This window comes from Sarcophilus harrisii, chromosome 5 (assembly GCF_902635505.1).
Source record: "Sarcophilus harrisii chromosome 5, mSarHar1.11, whole genome shotgun sequence".
Lineage (NCBI taxonomy): Eukaryota > Metazoa > Chordata > Mammalia > Dasyuromorphia > Dasyuridae > Sarcophilus > Sarcophilus harrisii.
In genome coordinates, this window is record NC_045430.1 from 194492491 (window position 1) to 194512824 (window position 20334).

The window sequence follows — 20334 nt, forward strand, 5'->3', positions numbered from 1 at the left end:
GCATTGCAACTAGATTTATCACAAGAGAAGTAAACATTTATATGAATCCCTTAGCCAGTACATAGAGTTCCCAATCCAAACAAAGGCTTACAAATTTGTGAAATTGTGACAAAGAGAGGAAAAAAAATAAAAATCTTCATCTAAATAGAAGCAGAAGAGCAAAATCAGGAATAATTAAGATAGCAGTAGTAGCTTTCTTTTCCCTTGGGTACTGCTAGATCATGAAGATAGAAAGGTCTGCTTATCTACAGAGATCCCAGGTTACACAAGCAGATTGACTGGTACCTGTCTTACCTCCCAAGGACATACATGCCCAATTGGGGTGAAAAACAAACTATGTCAGCTAAAGGGGAGAGGGATTACTATTCCTGACACATTCAGGGTCTCTTGTATACTTTAATCCAGTGTTTCTGGAAAATACAGCAATTGAAAAGGACAAATTCAGGGGACCCCTTAATAATTAGCAGTTTGATAGAGCTGATAAAAAAAAAGCTAATACAAATTTATGTTGCTTTGAGTAGCCTGGTTTAAGGAATAAGAAGGGTCATGGACTTGCGTTTTAGTTCAGTTCTGAGAAATGCCATAGATAATGGAATAGGTAATCTGGGGAGTATCTGGTTGATTACAGCAGTTTTGGCAAAAGACCTTGAGTTCATGTCATTTGAGAATTTATTGGAGGAAATTGGGATATTTGGCTTGGGGAAAAAAAAGACATAGAGGAAATGACCTTCAAATAATTGAAGGATTTTCATGTAGATGAGGAATTACACTCCTTCTGTTTAGAATAAGAAGTAGTTTTTGGAAAGTGTTAAGTAAGAGTACTATCCAAAAAATTTGACTAAGCAATTCTGGTGGATTCTTTCCTCCTAGTGGTCTTCAAACAAAGGCTGATTAAGTACTTTTTCATATATATGTTGTAGAGATGATTCTTTTGGGGTGTAGATTAAATTTGATGGGATGTAGATTAAATTTGATGGTTCTAAAGTTCCTTTTCTCTTTGAAAGCTGGTGATTGGTTTACCTACAAAATTCCTTTACAAGGAAACAAACTGGGCTTGTTCTCAGGTTGCAGCCTGATGTTCCAATACTATACATAATTTTCTCTTGCTATGGGATAACATATGGACAAGTTTTTGTGTTGTTTTTTTTTTTTTTCCCCAAAGAGGCACAGTTCTCAAGAACTCACTAAATATAGGATATTCAGTCTCAAAATTATAACTTTTGAGGACTAAATTGTCAGTTCTACAGAAATCTGGCTTTTTTTCTAGAAAGATTCTGAGATCATGTTAAGCTTGCACTAAAATGATAGGAATTTAAGAAGAGCTTACTATATGAATGGAGTACATTATTATATATTGTAGTATATATTAATATATAATGTATTATATATAATATATAACTGTTTATTATATGATGTTATATATTAATCATTCATAAAGCAAGGAAAAGGATGATTATTTTTTAATTTCTATGTAAATTTATAACATTTTCCATCAATAGATGAAACTTGTTTAAATTTTGGTGTTTTTCAATCATTTTAATCATGTTTGACTTCATTATTTTATTTGGGGTACTGGAATAGTTTGCCATTTTCTTTTCTGGGGTATTTTACAGATGAGGAAACTGAGGTAAATAGGATTAAGTTGACTTACCTAGGTTCACACAGCTAATAAGTATATGAGACCAAGATGAGTCTTCCTGACTTCAGACCCAGGACTTTATCCACTCTACCACCTTGCTGCTCTACTTTGTCCAACTTGAACTAGGAAATTCTTTCCTAGTTTCAGTAGGAGGCAATAGTTTATAAATGTTGCCCATAAAAATGCCTCATAGGCCATGTAGATTAACACAACTCCTGTTCCTCAGAATGTTCACTGTCAAAAAAGTCAGCAGAGGTTATTATTCCATTTCCTTAAGTATATTATAGATAATTTGTAATACTGAAGTTATTCAAGAAGTTGGGAAATCTTATTATCTGTGGCAAGGTAAGAAAAATAGTAATCACTCAACCAATTTAGTAATGCTTTGTTTTTCTATTGTTAGGGAATGAATGGTTCCATATTATGTATAACCAGGTACTAAAGTTTATCCTTTAAATATTAATTGTAATGTTATTACAATTTTCTTCTTCTTTATGATTTTTAAGAAACATAAATCATACATTTATTTCTCTATCTTTTTAAACATTAGTCATTGAATTAAATTTACCCTCTTCTTGCTGACTCAGCATCATCATTATGAACATCAGCAGTTGTACTGTGTTGTAATGTAATGATGCAATCAGAAACTGTTGAAGCGAGTAGAAATGTTTGCCTCTTTCATTAGTGTTTGACTGCTATGCTCTCTTATTTCTTCCTTATAATTTTGTAAGCTTTCTCTCTCCTCCATTACTATTAGATTTTTTTTCCTGCTCAATGTTATCATATGCGTTCTTCAAGCAGATCTACCCTCTTAATTTTTTTTTCTGTTAATCTGATGTGAGCCTGAGAAACCAGGTAACCAAGTTTGTTAGAAGTTTCTAAAATAAGAATCAGAAAGCTTTGAATCAAGGACCTACTTGGTTCTTCTATGAATAAATGTATAAAACATTTAGTACATTGCCTTTCTGAGATTTCTTGATGCTCAGAAGCAATTTTTCTTACTTTCAGATGGTTATTTATGTTATGGATAACTGATATTATCATAGAAATGACCTTTAATCTGTGAAATGATATTATGTTTTTATTACATATTTCCTTCTGTCAATAAAACTGCTAAGATATTAGGACTTGTAAAATAGTAAACTATTATGAGTATAAGTAAGATTTGGGGCCAGAGAGAAAAAAAAATTAAAGTGCTTTCAGAATTCCCTAGAAAAAAGTCCAATGGTATTTTCATTACCCTGCCTAGAAAGTAGATGAAGATTTTTTTTTAGGTATGTAAAACCAGTTAGTTATGAGATAGTCTAAAGAGCATTAGTTATAATATTCAATTTAGCAATCTGTAAATGTGGCCTCTTGGCAGTCTCTATGTTTTCTTGCAGCATTAAAGGCACATATTTTATTTTGTTTTGTTTTTGTTTTTCTTTTCAGTGTTATCAGGAGACTGTTAGGCAGTTGCTGTTTTTCAATGATCCTTATACATGAGCTTTTGATTACTAAACATTATTTTTGGCATTTTTTCCCAAATAAGAAGAGAAAAAGCAGTAAAACCAGTTTTCTTCATAATTCTCCTTAAACTTGTGAACTTTTTAACATTAACAACCTAGATTTTTGTCACTGGCATTAAGTGCAGAACCAAGTTTCATGCTTGAGATATGACTTACTGATTAGATCCTCACTTCTCTTACTGTTTTTCAAACAGTGGCAGGAACAACCAAGAGGATAAATGAGATAGATACACTGTCTAACAGGAAGTCTTTAGCATACTCTAGAACACTCATTTCTAACTATGACACCAAAACCCCATTCCATTCTAGGTTCTCTGAATGGTTCACTGAGTAGCTCTAATATTGCTTTTTCTATCTCTTTCCAAACACACGCGCGCGCACACACACACACATACACACACACACACACACACACACACACTCTGTATTTTTGCTGTTCAAAGGATGAGGTCTCTAATAGGAAAATCCCCCTTTTTTAAATTTAATCCTGTTTTCCATGTTCTTCTTTAACTTAACAAAAAAGAAAAACAATTTTCAGGTTAAAAAAAAATCTTAGAATTATTTTGTATTGTTGTTGAAATAACATGGGTGTAAGGGCTAAAATTGTACTCACATGTCCTGGATTCAAATCCTACCACCACTACTTACTAGGTGTGATTCTGGAAGCAAATCACTTTCTGGGCCTCATCTTCAAAATGGATGCTTAAACTCTTAGGTTTCTTTAGCTCTAGAGCTATGATCTTATGTTATACCTAATTTTATACAGATAAGTTATATTTTTTGGGGGGAGGACACATTTTTTTCACTATGAAATGCAAAAAAAGGTCCCAAGGATTTTCCTATTTTAATATGATACATTATTTTTTTTTTAAAGAGTAAATTTGTGTCTACTTTTTTCTTTTTTTTTTTGGAGGAAGTAAGCAAGCAGGATGCAAAGAGTACACATGCTTATAAAGTTATCTCCTTACCAGAATAGGAACAAAAAAAACTTTCCATTAGAACTCTATATGAATAAGGAATTGATGATCTTCCCTTAAAACTTTGTTGAGTTTTCAGTGTGTTACTTTAAAGAAAAATTTTATAAAGGGCTTTGCAAACTTTAAAATGTTTTCTTAAAAATAAAATAATTCATGGGTGAAAGAAACAGCTCTGCATTTTCTGTCAAACGTTTTTGCTTAATTCATTTAAGCAGAGCCCCAAGCTAATTATGAAGTGGGAGCAAATGCCTGATCACACTATTCATAATATAGTAGCTCCCAGATGGAAACTGTGAGCTGAGTCTTTTTTGGTATTAGTTCCCCATATTGGGAATTAACAATAATTATTTGCCTGTGTTACCTTGTTAATTTAAATTATATTTTCAAGTAAGAAGCAATATTTTTTCACTCATCTTCCTCATTCCAGTAGGAAAAAAAATTAAAAAAAATAATTTCACTGTGACAAATATGTGAGGTCAAACAAAACAAATTTCCTCATTGGTTATATGTCTCTGTGAAGAGGTGGGTAGTATAGACTATTGTTGGTCTTCTGTAATCATAGTGAAGGGGGAAGGGAACTGTTCCTTTTAAGATTATCACTCTTAGAGATTATGTCCCCTTTTCTGATCTCAGAGATCAGGATCTCCCAGGCTCAGGACAAATTACTCCCATAGATATTCTAAATTCTCATTCAATTGAGGAATCCTGATCTGATCAGCTCAGGCTGTCCCAGCCCCGCCAAGATACCCAATATAATAGCTTTCTAGAACTAAGCTCTTCAGCAGATGGCCCTTGGTAGTTTGTTTAGCTGCCAGGACCCTTCTGCCTGGTGAAAATGCATTCTCAATGCCAAAATTCCATTTCCCAATAGTCCTTGCCACTATAGAAGTCAGTCCCTTAGCAAATTGATTTCTATCCAACAATAAACTTTCATTTTGCAACTAATAATTTGGGAATAAATGAATTCTTTCACTTTTAAACCTGTGGCTGATTTAAAGGGAATACTTAACAGCTCTCTTATTGCCACTAACCTCATGACCACCAGGAATTGAGAGCATTCAAACCCCATCAATAGTCCATCACTGTGTTGAATGGTTTTCTTAAGCCTTTAAAAGTATTTCTATAATTTATACTAATTGTTCTAGTTTTGCACATTTTATTCTGCATCAATTGAAATGTCTTCTCAGCTTACTCTAAAACTATGCCTTTCTTTGCTGTAATATGGAAGTATTATTTTACACTCATATATCACAATCTATTCAACTATTCTCTGCTTGATGGATACCGCTAATTTCTAGTTATGTGGTCACTACAAAAATATTTCCTGTATGTGGCCACAAATATTTTTGAACATATGATTCTATCATATTTTTTCATCTCTTTGTAGGACTTAATACTGGCATGGCTATTCCAAAAGATATCTCCAGCTTACTAAATTTTGGAGGCATTGTTACAAATTTTTTTCCAGTATGGCTGGACCAATTCATAGCTCCATCAAAAATTCATTGATGTTCCTGTTTTTCCTTAACTCTTCCACATTTGTTGTTCTCATATACCTTATACCTCTGCTTAAGTTCCAAATTATTTGTTTCATCTCATCAATTCATAAAAGAACAAAATTCTCTTTTGTATAATTCCTGACAAGTTGTCTTTTGACAAGTTGACATGGTCTTTCTTTGAAGACAATGTGAAGTCTATCACCTTCCAGGAAAGTCTATTTAAATTTGTTTGGAAGATTTCTGTTAACATCAACCTTCTGATTGTTTAAAGTGAAAAATGCGGAAATTCCAATTGTTCTGATGTTCAATTTAGACAATGTTCCAATTATTCAGAAGATTATATTAGACTTGAAATATAAACCTTTGTAATATTCATCAATTCAACCTAGCCCTGCTCTCTCAGACAAAGCTGTTTTATCTCCCTTAAGGTAGTCTCTTAAATATTTAAAGGTAGCTAATAAATATCTTTTAATTCTCATTGTCTTCAGACTAAGCAATTTTAATTCTTTCAACTATTCCTAACATGGCTCTCTGCCCAGTTATCTCATCACCCTAATCTGAATTGTAATCTAGTTTATCGATGTCTTTCCTAAAATATATGCAACCATAACTGTATACGATATTCTAGATGTGGTCTGGATGTCATTGTACAGTGAGACTATCACTTCTCCATCTACTGACAAAATTTTTTCTTAATGTTGTTGATTTTTTTCCTTGTATATCACTTTGTTGACTTATATGCAAATTAAAATTCAATAAGATCTCAAGAAGTTTTTCACATGAATTGTTCCCTATACACTCCTTCATTGTCTTGCACTTATTTATTTTTTCAACTCAAGTACAGAATATTTATCTCAATTAAATTTCATATATCTATATTTAATTCATTATTTAAGCTTATTGTGGATTTTTCAGATTTTGAATCTATTTTGTAAGGTATTAATGCTTTGTGTCTTGCAAATTTGTTAAGTACAAATGACTTCATCCAAGTCATTGCTTCAAAAAAACAAAAAAAATCAAATCCCAAACATGTAATATTCCAAGAAAAACAAACAAACAAACAAACCATAGAGCATTCTTCTAGATATTTCCTTCTAGACTAGGATCGATTAGTGAATTTTTAATAATATAATTTATTTTCATACAAATATATACTTTGTCAAAAGTCTTGTTGAAACTAAACCATGTTGATGATATTCCCATGAGTTAGCAGTCTAGTCATCCTACCTTAAATAAACAAATATTACTCTTACCTGACCTATTTTCATGGCCCATAATCATCTTACTGACCACACCTTCCTTTTTAAATATCACAAATCATTCCTTTGCTAAATTCTAAAATTTTTCCAATAATTAAATGTAAGTTTATTCTTGTACTTTGAAGAATATATATTCTTCCCTTTGATGAAACTAGAACTTTGCTGCTTTCTGTAATCTTGTGATCACTTTTTCTAGCTTCATATTTCAATTTTTTTCAATTTTTAAAGATATTATTGCTCTAAAATACATCAGCTGTCAAATCCATGAATTATTCTAGTGTTCTAGTATATAGCTTATTCTGAAGCCTGAATTTATTAAGGGTACATGGATATATTCTTACTACTTAATTATCAGATCTTAGATTTAGAATTAGTTGATGAGGCAATCTAATTCAAAAACTCTATTTTACAAGAGAGAAAACTGAAGCCCAGAGAAGTTAAATGCTTTATCCAAAATTAGATAGTCATTATTTGAAGTAAGATTTGGACATCAGTAGTCTTAACTCCAAATTACAATATTTTCCATTTTATTATTTGAGTCTTAACCCCTCTGCTTAATTATTATTTCTGCCAATTCTATTTCTTTTTCTTCTTTTTCTTTTGAAGTTTTATATATCAAGGTCGAGGATATAGCTGGCCTCTTAAAACCTCAAATCTTAATTAATTTCAATCCAACAATCCTTTTGTTAAGCTTCTACTACTCCAGGCTCTGTGAGAAGGATTGGGAATTTAAAGACAAAAAAATATGAAGTCATCTCTGCCCTCATACAGCTTACCTTTTACTGAGAGGTAAAGAGTGAATATGGGATAATATGTAGACAGATAGGTAAATACTAAATACATCTAACTTTAATATGATTAATTTGGGATGAGTAAAGAGAGACAGCTCTACTTTGGGTCTTATTCATGTCTTTGCTGTTTCTTCAACTGCAGCTAGTAAATTGGAGTAATGTATTTTATTCCCAATGCAAGCTGACATGGTGTCTATCTAGAAACACACACATGTGTGCACATATACATGTGCACAAACACACACTCATGTACACAGATGTTATCCTTCCAATTGAGAGGTCAGTTTCTGCACTACTTCCATTTGAGGTTCCATGCCTGTGATAGTTGTAGGATGTTTTAACTAGAAGAAAGACTACTTCAGGTGTTCCTCTGCATATAATATACCACATTACAGTTGCCCCTTCCACATCACAGGGGTTAGGCATGTATTGGAAAGTCATCATAAAATTCTTTGGAGTTCCCTTTGGACCAGAGAAAAAGTCTGATTTTCTTTTCTTTTTCTTTTATGGGACATTTATAAAACCTTATTGGAAAATTTGAATTAAGTGTTTGGACATAAGCTCTGTGTCTTCTGCTGGCCTTTGTTTGTTGTCGGCAGCTTCTGAAAAACTCCCAAACAATTCCCATTCAATTTATTCTGCCGACCTATTGAAGATATGATAAATAAAGTAGGGATGTGGAAAGAATAACTTGTGATCTTAGCTGGCTCCCACATTTTTCCACCTTGTAAACTGATTCCTCCTTATAAAGGATTCTTCTTAAAAGGAATCAAATTCTTTTCCTCACAGACTTTCTAAACATATTTTTGAACATAATAGAGCAATTTTTAAACGTACTCTTTACTCGGTAATTTCCTCACATTAAGTTAAAGTTGTTGCTAAGGGAACAACTAAGAAGTGTTTAATCTATAAATATTACTATTGCCTATACCCTAAATTTCAATTTATATAAGCTCTAACTACAAAAGACAAGAAAGGAAAAGAAGAAAAACTAGATGACTAGATGAGAATGATCAAGTAAGGGGCCTACATCTATGAATATGTTCCTCACATTATAGGCTACAATAAACTACAAATGAACTACTTTTTAATAGTTCTTATCTGTGATTTGATAAGTTTAGGGAACTTCCAGATCTATCAAAGTAGATCTTAACTGCTCTTCAATTTTCTTTGACACAAGGAGTCGTTATATTTTAAATTGTGCCTCTGCCATGTGGATAATACACATATTAGTTCTTAAAATGATTTAAAAAACACAAAGAAAAAAGAATAAACATCTCAAATATAGAGGAAAGGGACATTTTATCCCAAGCAAATTGATGAAATGACTGAAAACAAAGTCAAAACTTTTTGGCTATGAGAAAAAAAAAAACAATAAAAAGCAATTAATTACAATTAAAAAGGTTTTCTTTATATCATGTCTATGATATAAAGTTCCATCCCTCATCCCAAATTTTGCTCTTTAGGGCCAAACAGAATAAATTAACATAACACACAACACACCTTTTCACATAACAAACCTTCAAAGTCTTGAATGCAATTATTGTCTACTCTAGGCTAAATAGTCCCATTTCTTCCAGAAGATTTTAATTCAACATGAGGATTCAAGATTTTTTATCATTTTGATTGCCCTTCTATGAATGCTCTCTGGCTTTAAATGTGGGGTCCAGCATTAAACATGATAATCTAAATAAATTCTGACCATGACCCTTTGTAGAGGACCATTGTGATGTCTTTCTTACTGAGAGTTAGATTTGTCTTAATACAGTTCAACATGGCATTAGCTGTTTTTGATCATCAAAGCCTACTGCTGATTGATTTTGAACTTGCAGTCCTCTTAAAAGCCTTCAACTCTTCCATGTTGTGTCCTGCTTTCTAGAGCCCCCATGCCAAGGTGATTAAAATATGCCTTCCTAGTAGAGAAGTGATGAGGCGGGACTCTCGAGGATGACAGAAATATAGAGTCCATTTCTTCCAAAGTCTCTCCTCCTTATATACCAAACCAATTTTATATATACCAAAACAACACTGGACATGCATTAAGTATATACTGTGCACGTGGGACCACATAAACAACTTGCTATTGAACATAGTTTGCCATCTGGTATCACTCTGCTTCAGCCTCAGTACAGGATGTCACCCCTCCCTGACTTCTCAGGGAGGCTGAGAGCCCTTAGGGTAGATGGGACGGAACCAGACCTTGTTATCAGGTTCCCTCTGGGCTGAAGGGGCTTATACCTCAAGCAGAGTTCCCCCACTATCTGTGGCCCTCTACACCCCCAACCCCAGAAAACCATGTCTAACAATCACTCTCCCATTCCTTTTTGGAAAAGTTGAATTTTTGAACTCAAATTTTAAGACTATTTACATGTAGTCCTATCACGTTTATTGAATTCAACACAGTGGTATAGCAAATAGTCTGGTTTTTACATACATTATTCAATTCAATAAATATTTATCAAGTATCTGCTATATGCTAGACACTATGCTGAGAACTGAGGATACCAAAAGAAAGTAAAGATATTCCCTGTCCTCATGAAACTTATAATCTATTCCCTTGTCTCTGATTCTTGTTTTTAATGTGTTTTTAAAAAGTGACTTCTTGTGTATGTCACATTATGATTTCAGGGTGATGATTTTACATAGCTAAATATATATATATATATATATATGTGTGTGTGTGTGTGTGTGTGTATGTGTGTGTATGTGTATGTGTATGTATGTATATATGTGTGTATATGTATATGTGTGTATGTCTATGTGTGTGTGTGTAAATAAACACAGATGCACATATGGAGGTACTAAGCAAAAAAAGATCCAGATAAGGAAATACAGGACATCAGTTTAAATATTAGTTTCAGTATTTACTATCCTTGTGAACAGGCAGGTTTCTTCACTGTTGAGTCTCATTTTTCCTTTATTGTAAAATCAAGCTAATACTTGTTATTAATATATCACAGAGTAGTTATATGGGAAAATGTAGTATGACTGACAAGTAGGATTCTCTTTCCTTTAAGGTTTTTGCCATTTAAATATTAAGAGCTTCAGGGCAGGTACTTCTCATAGCCATCTTTGTATCCTTAGTGCCTAGGAACACAACATGACTTTCACTTAGTAAGCCCTTGATGCTAGTTGACACTTGACTACAATTAACATTGAAGAATATTGGGCTGATGTGGCATTGATGTGGAGAGATTCACTTTAATTCACCAAACAAGTGTCTAATATGTATGAGGTACTATACCAAATTCTGAATATACAAACTCTGAAATAGTCTCTGCCCCCAAGGAACTGACATTCTACTGCATTTTAAAATATGTAGAGAAGAAATGACAATATGCAAGTATTTTGTCTTGCATAAAGTAGTTCTTCTCTATCTATCCCCATTGCCAAGGCAGCTCAAAGCAGAGGAAATAATTGCATTTCCCTGCAGAGAATTTGGGGTGTCAGGATGAAGAGAGGATAAAGATTGTGCAAAGAAAAACAACAGTGGTGATGGCTAAGATGCATGTTACTGTGAAGTTGGACAGAGATAATGTGGCAATGTGGAGAGCTAGAATCCATGCTGTGATAGTACTTGCTTCAGTTCTGTTTTCCTTGTAGGATTGATATTCTGGCATATGAGGTTGTGCAGAAGATGATTAGACGCATGTTTCAGTTGTTGCTATACCCTATAGGGATTAAAAGATAAACGAACAAACAATAAGGAAACCCTCAGCAGCAGCTCCTCTCTGGTATAGTTCTTCCAATGTTCCACCACCCTCACCAACAATACATTTTATCCAAAAGAAAGACTTAGGAAATTTCTGCAATCCTCCTTTATTGCTATAAATTTTTCCTACCCCAAAATAAATAAATCTGCTTAGGGAGGTTACCATGTTTAACTTCCAGCTAAACTCTGAATTGGAGATAGATTGGAAGAGACTGGAGATGACAAATAGAAAAAATTAAAGGAGTGATTTCTGACTTAATTTTTTCAACCTCTATACAAGCAGATGCCAAACTACTAATTGTACAGACTCAGTGATCTTAAATGTGACACCGGATGCTCTGGGATCTCATAGCTTTTAGTCTGAGGTCTAATTTAGACCTTTGATATGCTTCTAAGTTCCTAAACCTATCAAAGGCTCCAGAAAGCAACTAAAAGTCACTGGGCTTGAACTACATTGATAGAGGAAGTTTACTCACTGGGAGTAAACTTACATTGATGAACTCACCAGCCTCTATCCAAGCAAATGCCAAGTAACTCATTGTACAAACTCAATGATCTTAAATGTGGCACCAGATTCTCTCTGATCATATGGCTTTTAGTTCCTCCCTCCATTGCACCCTAATTAGGGCATTTTTTATGCATTTTATTTTTGTATATATTTTGTTTACTCTATTGTTTATTTATATATACTTTATTGAGCATACCTGCCCTGAGAAGTCAATATGCATAATATCTAGCAAACATGGAATGGAGAAGATTTAGGTCTAAATTAGACCTCTAAAACCTGCTGCCTTCTAAGTTCCTAATCCTATCAAAGGCTCCATCCAGATAGCAACTAAAAGTCATTGGGCCTGAATTACATTGATAGAGGAAGTTTATTCACAGTTGAACTGATGAATTCACACAAGTTTGATTCCCTCCCACACAACATATCTTTGCAAATACACAAACAGATGAATGAGTGTACATACTCACATACATATATATATGTATACATATATATATACACACATATATTAGATTATTAGATTAGATTGTAAAACATATATACCAGCTTCATGGTTCTCCCTGTCACTATGGTTACCCCAGAAAAGCATGTATACAGCTATAACTTCAGTAAGCTGATTTTCATTTGTCAACCTTGTTTTACTCAAAGCTATTATTTGGATGTGATACCTATTGAGCTCTCTTGCAACAAGAGCTGTTCATCTTTCAGGTCTAATGAATTTTGTGTTATCTATGAGTGTACACACTTTCTATGTACTGATGATGAGTGGAATCAGTTTTGCACATGTTTTTGTACATTCTTTAGTGTTTCGACCACAGGGTGGGATCCCCACCTGCTGCAGTAGTCAGGACAGTGTTGGGTAAACAGACAATTTTAGTGCATCTTTTCTGGCCCCTTCCTCACACATGGAGGTGAGCAATGCAATCCTTAAAAGGCTGCTCAGGCACCTGACTGTTGCCAAATCCTACTGCTGCCTCCAGTAAGAAAATGACTCTATGGACTAAGACATTTGTGTGCAAGGTTGTGTCTACAGCTCCCAATGTAGACACACCTGTTTCTTTGTGACTCACTCATTGACATAGCACTTTGAGATAGGAAGAAATGTAAAATGGTATGGCTATCTTTTGATTCATGTATAAACCGAATTTAAGTGAGCCATAGTTGGATGAAGTCATTGGTCCCATTCTCTCTTCTAGCCATCCTTGTCTAATGGCAGAAGGAAGTCAAGATGACTGGTGACTTGAGATGCAGTGGATGATATTGGTGTATTTGATGTCTAACCACACTTTCAGCTTTCCATAGTACCTATTCATGGCCATTGGAACTATTTATTCTCATCTACCCATTTCATCAGATTGAACATATTTGGCTTAACATATTTTAGGTAGATATTTCCCAAACTCATTGCAGTGTTTGAGATCCTTTGGTTACCCTTAACCTGGTTTAGTCCAATTGCCTAAATGGTTTACTGGGTTGTGGTCACTGTGCTTGCTAGAGCTTCTTAGACCCACAGAGAACACAAATCCATTGGACTGGCCATATGAATGCTTGCCAGAAAGGCTAGTTTTTGGAGAACTCACACAGGGCAAGCATCCATAAGGTGGTCAGAAAAAGTGATACAAGGACTCTCTCAAGGCCTTTCTTATGAACTTTAGAATTGTATGACATGGCATACTGACACAGGATCACCTAGCATGGTGTGCCCTTAACAGAGAAGGTGCTATGCTTTGTTAACAAAACAGAATTGAATTAGTTCAGAAGAAATGTAAGATGTATCAAGTTAGAGAATCTACCCCAAATGTTCATAGGAACTATTTGTGTCTAACCTATGACAGAGAATTTCACACTCATATTATTCTGATTACAGCTGGACACACTAACTTGACTCTAATAATGATGTCATTTTGTTCCTCTTTGAGAACAAAGAATATTATCATATAATGGCAAGTAGGTAGCAATGAGGTAGTAACTAAGAAATCAAGGTGAATTGTGGGTCCTCAAACTCCAAACTGTTCTTTCTATTGTTCCAAGATACCTCATCCTCCAACCCAAACCACTAATATACATGCATTATCTAATCATGACTTGATGCCTTATACTGAGTAGAAAATTTAAAAAAGCATTTTGCCATACATTTACTTTTACTTTGAGAAGAAGCTATAGCTGCTGGCAAAGTTTCCATAGGGACTTCCAGAAACATCAATTAGTTTCATAGTTCAAGACAGAGGGATGTAAATAAGTAGCCAGCTGGAGTTATATACATATATACTCACACATTTGTACACACACATACAGAGATCTATCTATAGAGATATGTGCATACCAATATAGCTACATAGTATTTCCCCTGGTACAACATTTATAATATATAGACATCCCTATGTATTATATCTATGTACTTGAATTAAGATATAGATTCATCTATATAATTACATGTCTTCTTCTTTGATAGAAAACAAGCTCTGAGATAGGAGCTACTCCATTTTTGTCCTTTATTTTATGCTAGTTGGTTGATTGATTGCTCCTTTAATTTAACACTTTGTCTGACTTTCAGGGCACAAAATACACTTGATTTTATGCAAAAAATATTCCCTAAAGGAAATTATTTTTTTAAAAGGAAAAAAAAACAAATCAAAACACTTATAGTAAATTGGATCATTTTCCCTTCAACTATGGAACTAATTTACGTTCCAGAAAGTGCCTATGGAAACCTTACCAACAGCTATGGTTTCTTCTTAAAGTAAAAGAAAAAGTATATATGTGGTAAAATGATGTGGGGAAATGCTCTTAATTTTCCACTCAGTGTAAGACATCAAATAATAATAAGGTAAGGCATGTATGAGTGATTTTGGATGGATGATGAGGTATGTTGGTACAATGGAAATAATACTGGCTCTGGAGTTAAGACAACCCATAATTACTTTGGTTTCTTTCTTACTACCTGTGAGATTTCAGGTGAGCCACTCAAACTTCTCTAGGGCTGTTTCTTCATCTATAAAATGAGAAGATTGGAGTAAATGGAATTGAGGTACCTTTCAGCTCTAAATTTAACGGCTTTTGATTTTATGACATCTCTAATCTAGTACAGATATCTATCTAGTAAAGATAAAGGTTTATAACAAAATTTTTGCAGTCTTCTATAAAAAATTGTAAATAACAATCTTCTGGAAAATAAATGGAAGCACTCATAACCAAGTTGAGTGTGTGTGTGTGTGTGTGTGTGTGTGTGTGTGTGATGCTATGTGTCCAAGAAGATAAAAACAATGGAATAGGGTCTATTCAGTGGCATGAAAGAAGCTGCTTTGGCATAATGGAAAGAACATGGTGTTTGGATCTGAAACCCAGAAATCATTTACCAGCTATATTGGGATCTTGGTCATGTCTCCTTTGGGATTCCCTTTCTTTATCTATAAAATGAGAAGGTTGAATGAGATGTCATCTTTAGGTCTTTCCAATGCTAAATCCTGTGTGTGTGTGTGTGTGTGTGTGTACACACACACACACACACACACACACACACATATATATATATATGAAAGACATTTAAGGACTTTTTACTAGTGGATAAAATACCCTAGATATCATCTATGTAGCTGACAGAAGTATGTTTTCCCTCATATAATATAATATTAAGGGATTAAAGTCAGTTATCTAATGAGGGAGAAAATGAGACTCAATCTCAGAATAAGTTGCTAAGGACAAGAACCTTCAGGCCAAAAAGCCCCAGGAGAATTCTTTAGTGAATAAAACTATTAGGCAGAAACTTAATTAAAAGCAGGCCCCAGTACTGACAATTAGCCCCCAGGCAACAACTTTCAGGCCATTCTGCCAGTCCTGTAGCAAACTATCCTTTAATTCTTTTTGGATGTATAGAGTTAGACAGCTTTTCTTGCTCTAACATATCTATCCCCCTCCTCTTTATTTTTATTTTTATTTTATTTTATTTTTTTGCAGAGACAAACTAGCCCTCTCTGCTTGCGTATACTTGAAGCCTTTCCAGACTTTTCTCATCTGGGTCCCCCGGCTCTGGCAGGGAGCATTCCATTAGACCTCATGTTAGGAGGCCCTACTGAGATGAAATGACTAAATAATGAAAAGGGAAAAATAATGATGAATAAAGGTATTGGCATTTTTATCTCCATACCCTGACCTGGAATTAAAAATTTAGGTAGTAGTTGTTGGTCAGACCAGTCAGAAATAGGATTGGGATTGCCATGAGAAAACATGCTTTAGAAAAAGATTTTTTAATCTTAAGTCTGTGAACTTTTTCAAAACTATATTTTGGCAATAGTATTTCTTTTTTCTTTCTTTTTTTTTTAATTTAATAGCCTTTTATGTACAGGTTATATGTATGTATGACTAACTTTACAACATTGAAAATTACCAAACCTCTTGTTCCAATTTTTCCCCTTTTCCCCCCCCACCCCCTCCCCCAGATGGTAGGATGACCAGTAGATGTTAAATATATTAAAATATAAATTAGATACACAATAAATATACATGACCAAACCGTTATTTTGCTGTACAAAAAGAATCAGACTCTGAAATATTTTACAATTAGCCTGTGAAGGAAATCAAAAATGCAGGTGGGCAAAAATATGGGGATTGGGAATTCAATGTAATGGTTCTTAGTCACCTCCCAGAGTTCTTTTGCTGGGCGTAGCTGGTTCAGTTCATTACTGCTCCATTGGAAATGATTTGGTTGATCTCATTGCTGAAGATGGCCAAGTCCATCAGAATTGGTCATCAGATAGTATTGTTGTTGAAGTATATAATGATCTCCTGGTCCTGCTTGTTTCACTCAGCATCAGTTCGTGTAAGTCTCTCCAGGCCTTTCTGGAATCATCCTGTTAGTCATTTCTTACAGAACAATAATATTCCATAATATTCATATACCACAATTTATTCAGCCTTTCTCCAACTGATGGGTATCCACTCAGTTTCCAGTTTCTAGCCACTACAAAGAGGGCTGCCACAAACATTTGTGCACATACAGGTCCCTTTCCCTTCTTTATGATCTCTTTGAGATATAAGCCCAGTAGAAACACTGCTGGATCAAAGGGTATGCACAGTTTGATAACTTTTTGAGCATAGTTCCAAATTGCTCCCCAGAATGGTTGGATGTATTCACAGTCCCACCAACAATGTATTAGTGTCCCTGTTTTCCTACATCCCCTCCAACATTCCGCATTATCTTTCCCTGTCATTCTATCCAATCTGACAGGTGTGTAGTGGTATCTCAGAGTTGTCTTAATTTGCATTTCTCTGATTAATAATGACTTGGAGCATCTTTTCATATGACTGGAAATAGTTTTAATTTCTTCATCTGAGAATTGTCTGTTCATATCCTTTGACCATTTATCAATTGGAGAATGGCTTGATTTTTTATAAATTAGAGTCAATTCTCTATATATTTTGGAAATGAGGCCTTTATCAGAACCTTTGACTGTAAAAATATTTTCCCAGTTTATTGCTTCCCTTCTAATCTTGTCTGCATTAGTTTTGTTTGTATAAAAACTTTTCAGTTTGGTATAGTCGAAATTTTCTATTTTGTGATCAGTAATGATCTCTAGTTCTTCTTTGGCCATTAATTCCTTCCTCTTCCACAGGTCTGAGAGATAAACTATCCTGTGTTCCTCTAATTTATTTATAATCTCATTCTTTATACCTACGTCATGAACCCATTTTGACCTTATCTTGGTGTACGGTGTTAAGTGTGGATCAATGCCTAGTTTCTGTCATATTAGTTTCCAATTTTCCCAGCAATTTTTGTCAAACAGTAAGTTCTTATCCCAAAAGCTGGGGTCTTTGGGTTTGTCAAACACTAGGTTGCTATAGTTGTTAACTGTTTTGTCCCTTGAACCTAACCTATTCTACTGATCAATTAATCTATTCCTTAGCCAATACCAAATGGTTTTGGTAACTGCTGTTCTATAATATAATTTTAGATCTGGTACAGTTAAGCCACCTTCATTTGATTTTTTTTCATTAATTCCCTTGAAATTCTTGACCTTTTGTTTTTCCATATGAATTTTGTTGTTATTTTTTCTAGGTCATTAAAATAGTTTTTTGGGAGTGGGGTATAGCACTAAACAAATAGATTAGTTTAGGTAGTATTGTCATCTTTATTATATTTGCTTGCCCTATCCAAGAGCATTTAATATTTTTCCAGTTGGTTAGATCAGACTTAATTTGTATGAAAAGTGGTTTGTAATTTTGCTCATAAAGTTTCTGATTTTCCCTTGGCAGATAGATTCCTAAATATTTTATACTATCAGTAGTTAACTTTAAATAGAATTTCTCTTTGTAACTTTGACTGTTGGATTTTGTTAGTGATATAAAAAGAATGCTGATGACTTATGTGAGTTTATTTTATAACCAGCAACTTTGCTAAAGTTGTGGATTATTTCTAATAACTTTTTAGTAGAATCTCCGGGTTCTCTAAGTATACCATCATATCATCAGCAAAGAGTGATAATTTGGTTTCCTCATTGCCTATTCTTATTCCTTAAATCTCTTTCTCAGCTCTTATTGCCAAAGCTAGCATTTCTAATACAATATTAAATAGTAACGGTGATAATGGGCAACCTTGTTTCACTCCTGATCTTATTGGGAATGGTTGCAGTTTGTCTCCATTACATATGATGCTTACTGATGGTTTTAAATAGATGCTGCTGATTATTTTAAGGAAAAGTCCATTTATTCCTATACTCTCAAATGTTTTTAATAGGAATGGATGTTGGATTTTATCAAATGCTTTTTCTGCATCTATTGAGATGATCATATGGTTTTTGTTAATTTGGTTATTAATATGGCCAATTATATTGATAGTTTTCCTAATATTGGACCAGCCCTGCATTCCTGGTATAAATCCTATTTGATCATAGTGTATTATCCTGGGGATGATTTTCTGTAGTCTTTTTGCTAATATCTTATTTAAGATTTTAGCATCAATATTCATTAGGGAGATTGGTCTATAATTTTCTTTCTCTGTTTTCAACCTACCTTGTTTAGGTATCAGTACCATGTCTGTGTCATAGAAGAAATTTGGTAGGACTCCTTCATTCCCTATTTTATCAAATAATTTATATAGCCTTGGGGCCAATTGTTCTTTAAATTTTTGGTAAAATTCACATGTAAATCCATCTGGTCCTGGGGATTTTTTCTTAGGGAGTTGTTTAATTGCCTGTTCTATTTCTTTTTCTGAAATGGGACTATTCAAGCAATTTACTTCCTCCTCTGTTAGTCTGGGAAGTCTATATTTTTGGAGGTAGTCATTCATTTCACTTAGGTTATCAAATTTATTGGCATAAAGTTGGGCAAAATAACTCCTTATTATTTCTCTAATTTCCTCTTCATTAGTGGAAAGTTCTCCCTTTTCATTTTTAAGACTACTAATTTCATTTTCCTCTCTCCTTTTTCTAATCAGATTTACCAAAGGCTTATCTATTTTATTGGCTTTTTCATAGAACCAACTCTTATTTTTATTAATTAGTTCAATAGATTTTTACTTTCAATATTATTAATTTCTCCTTTTAATTTAAGAATTTCAAATTTAGTATTTGATTGGGGGTTTTAAAATTTGTTCTTTTTTTAGTTTTTTTAGTTGCGATTGGCAATAGTATTTCAAAAAAGTTTCTTTTCTTTGTAATCAGTTTTACTTTTTGCTTTAAAAAATGTTCTGAAGAGAGGTCCACAGGTTTCATCAGACTTTTAAAGGGAAATGAACTACCACTGCTTTAGAAGAAAAGATATAAGACACAATCTCCCCCTGGATCTTACTTTTGTTATTTCTGTGCTATTAAAAAATGCTGATAACTGTAGGGAATTCCAAGGTTATCCTTCTTAGATTTTGAACTTTCAAAAGCCAGGGATGCTTTCTCTTTAATGAACTTTGTATTGTGCCACATTCCTTTAGGTTCTTGATAAAAGCTTAGAGGAGGAGGAGGGAGGAAAAAGAAGATGTTTGTGATGATGATAATGATGATGGTGATGCTGATGGTGTTGATGACCATGATGATGCTGATAATGAAGGTAATGATGACATCGATGACGAAGAAAATGAACACGGCTCACCAATAGAATGAATTGTGTCCTATTCTGATTCAGTAGCTTTGACACTTAAGCTTATTAAATAGTTGGGAAATCAATATAAAGGAGCTGGAAATGGAGATAAATTATTATATGGTACACTCTTAATTCAGTGTCTTGAAAATTTGGGGAAATTCTTATTGGCCAAAAAATAACTTCAGAACTGGGCTACATCAGGAGGATTGAATTCCTTATAATCTTTCTCATTCCTTTGATACTATATTGGGCAAATACATACATACATACATACATACATGCACATGTATATGTATATACATACACATGCATGTTTATGCCTCTTTACACACAGATATAGGCATGTGTGTATATGGTGTATGCTTGATTATTTC

The 20334-nt window shown here is 33.8% G+C and overlaps 1 long non-coding RNA gene across 1 annotated transcript; it reads left to right on the forward strand.

Moving 5' to 3' along the window:
- The first annotated feature begins 2307 nt into the window (after positions 1-2307).
- LOC116419238 lies at positions 2308-20064 on the forward strand. Its single transcript, XR_004229495.1, has 2 exons — positions 2308-2494; positions 19812-20064. It is a non-coding gene; the product is annotated as an uncharacterized LOC116419238 (long non-coding RNA).
- Positions 20065-20334: the final 270 nt, after the last annotated feature.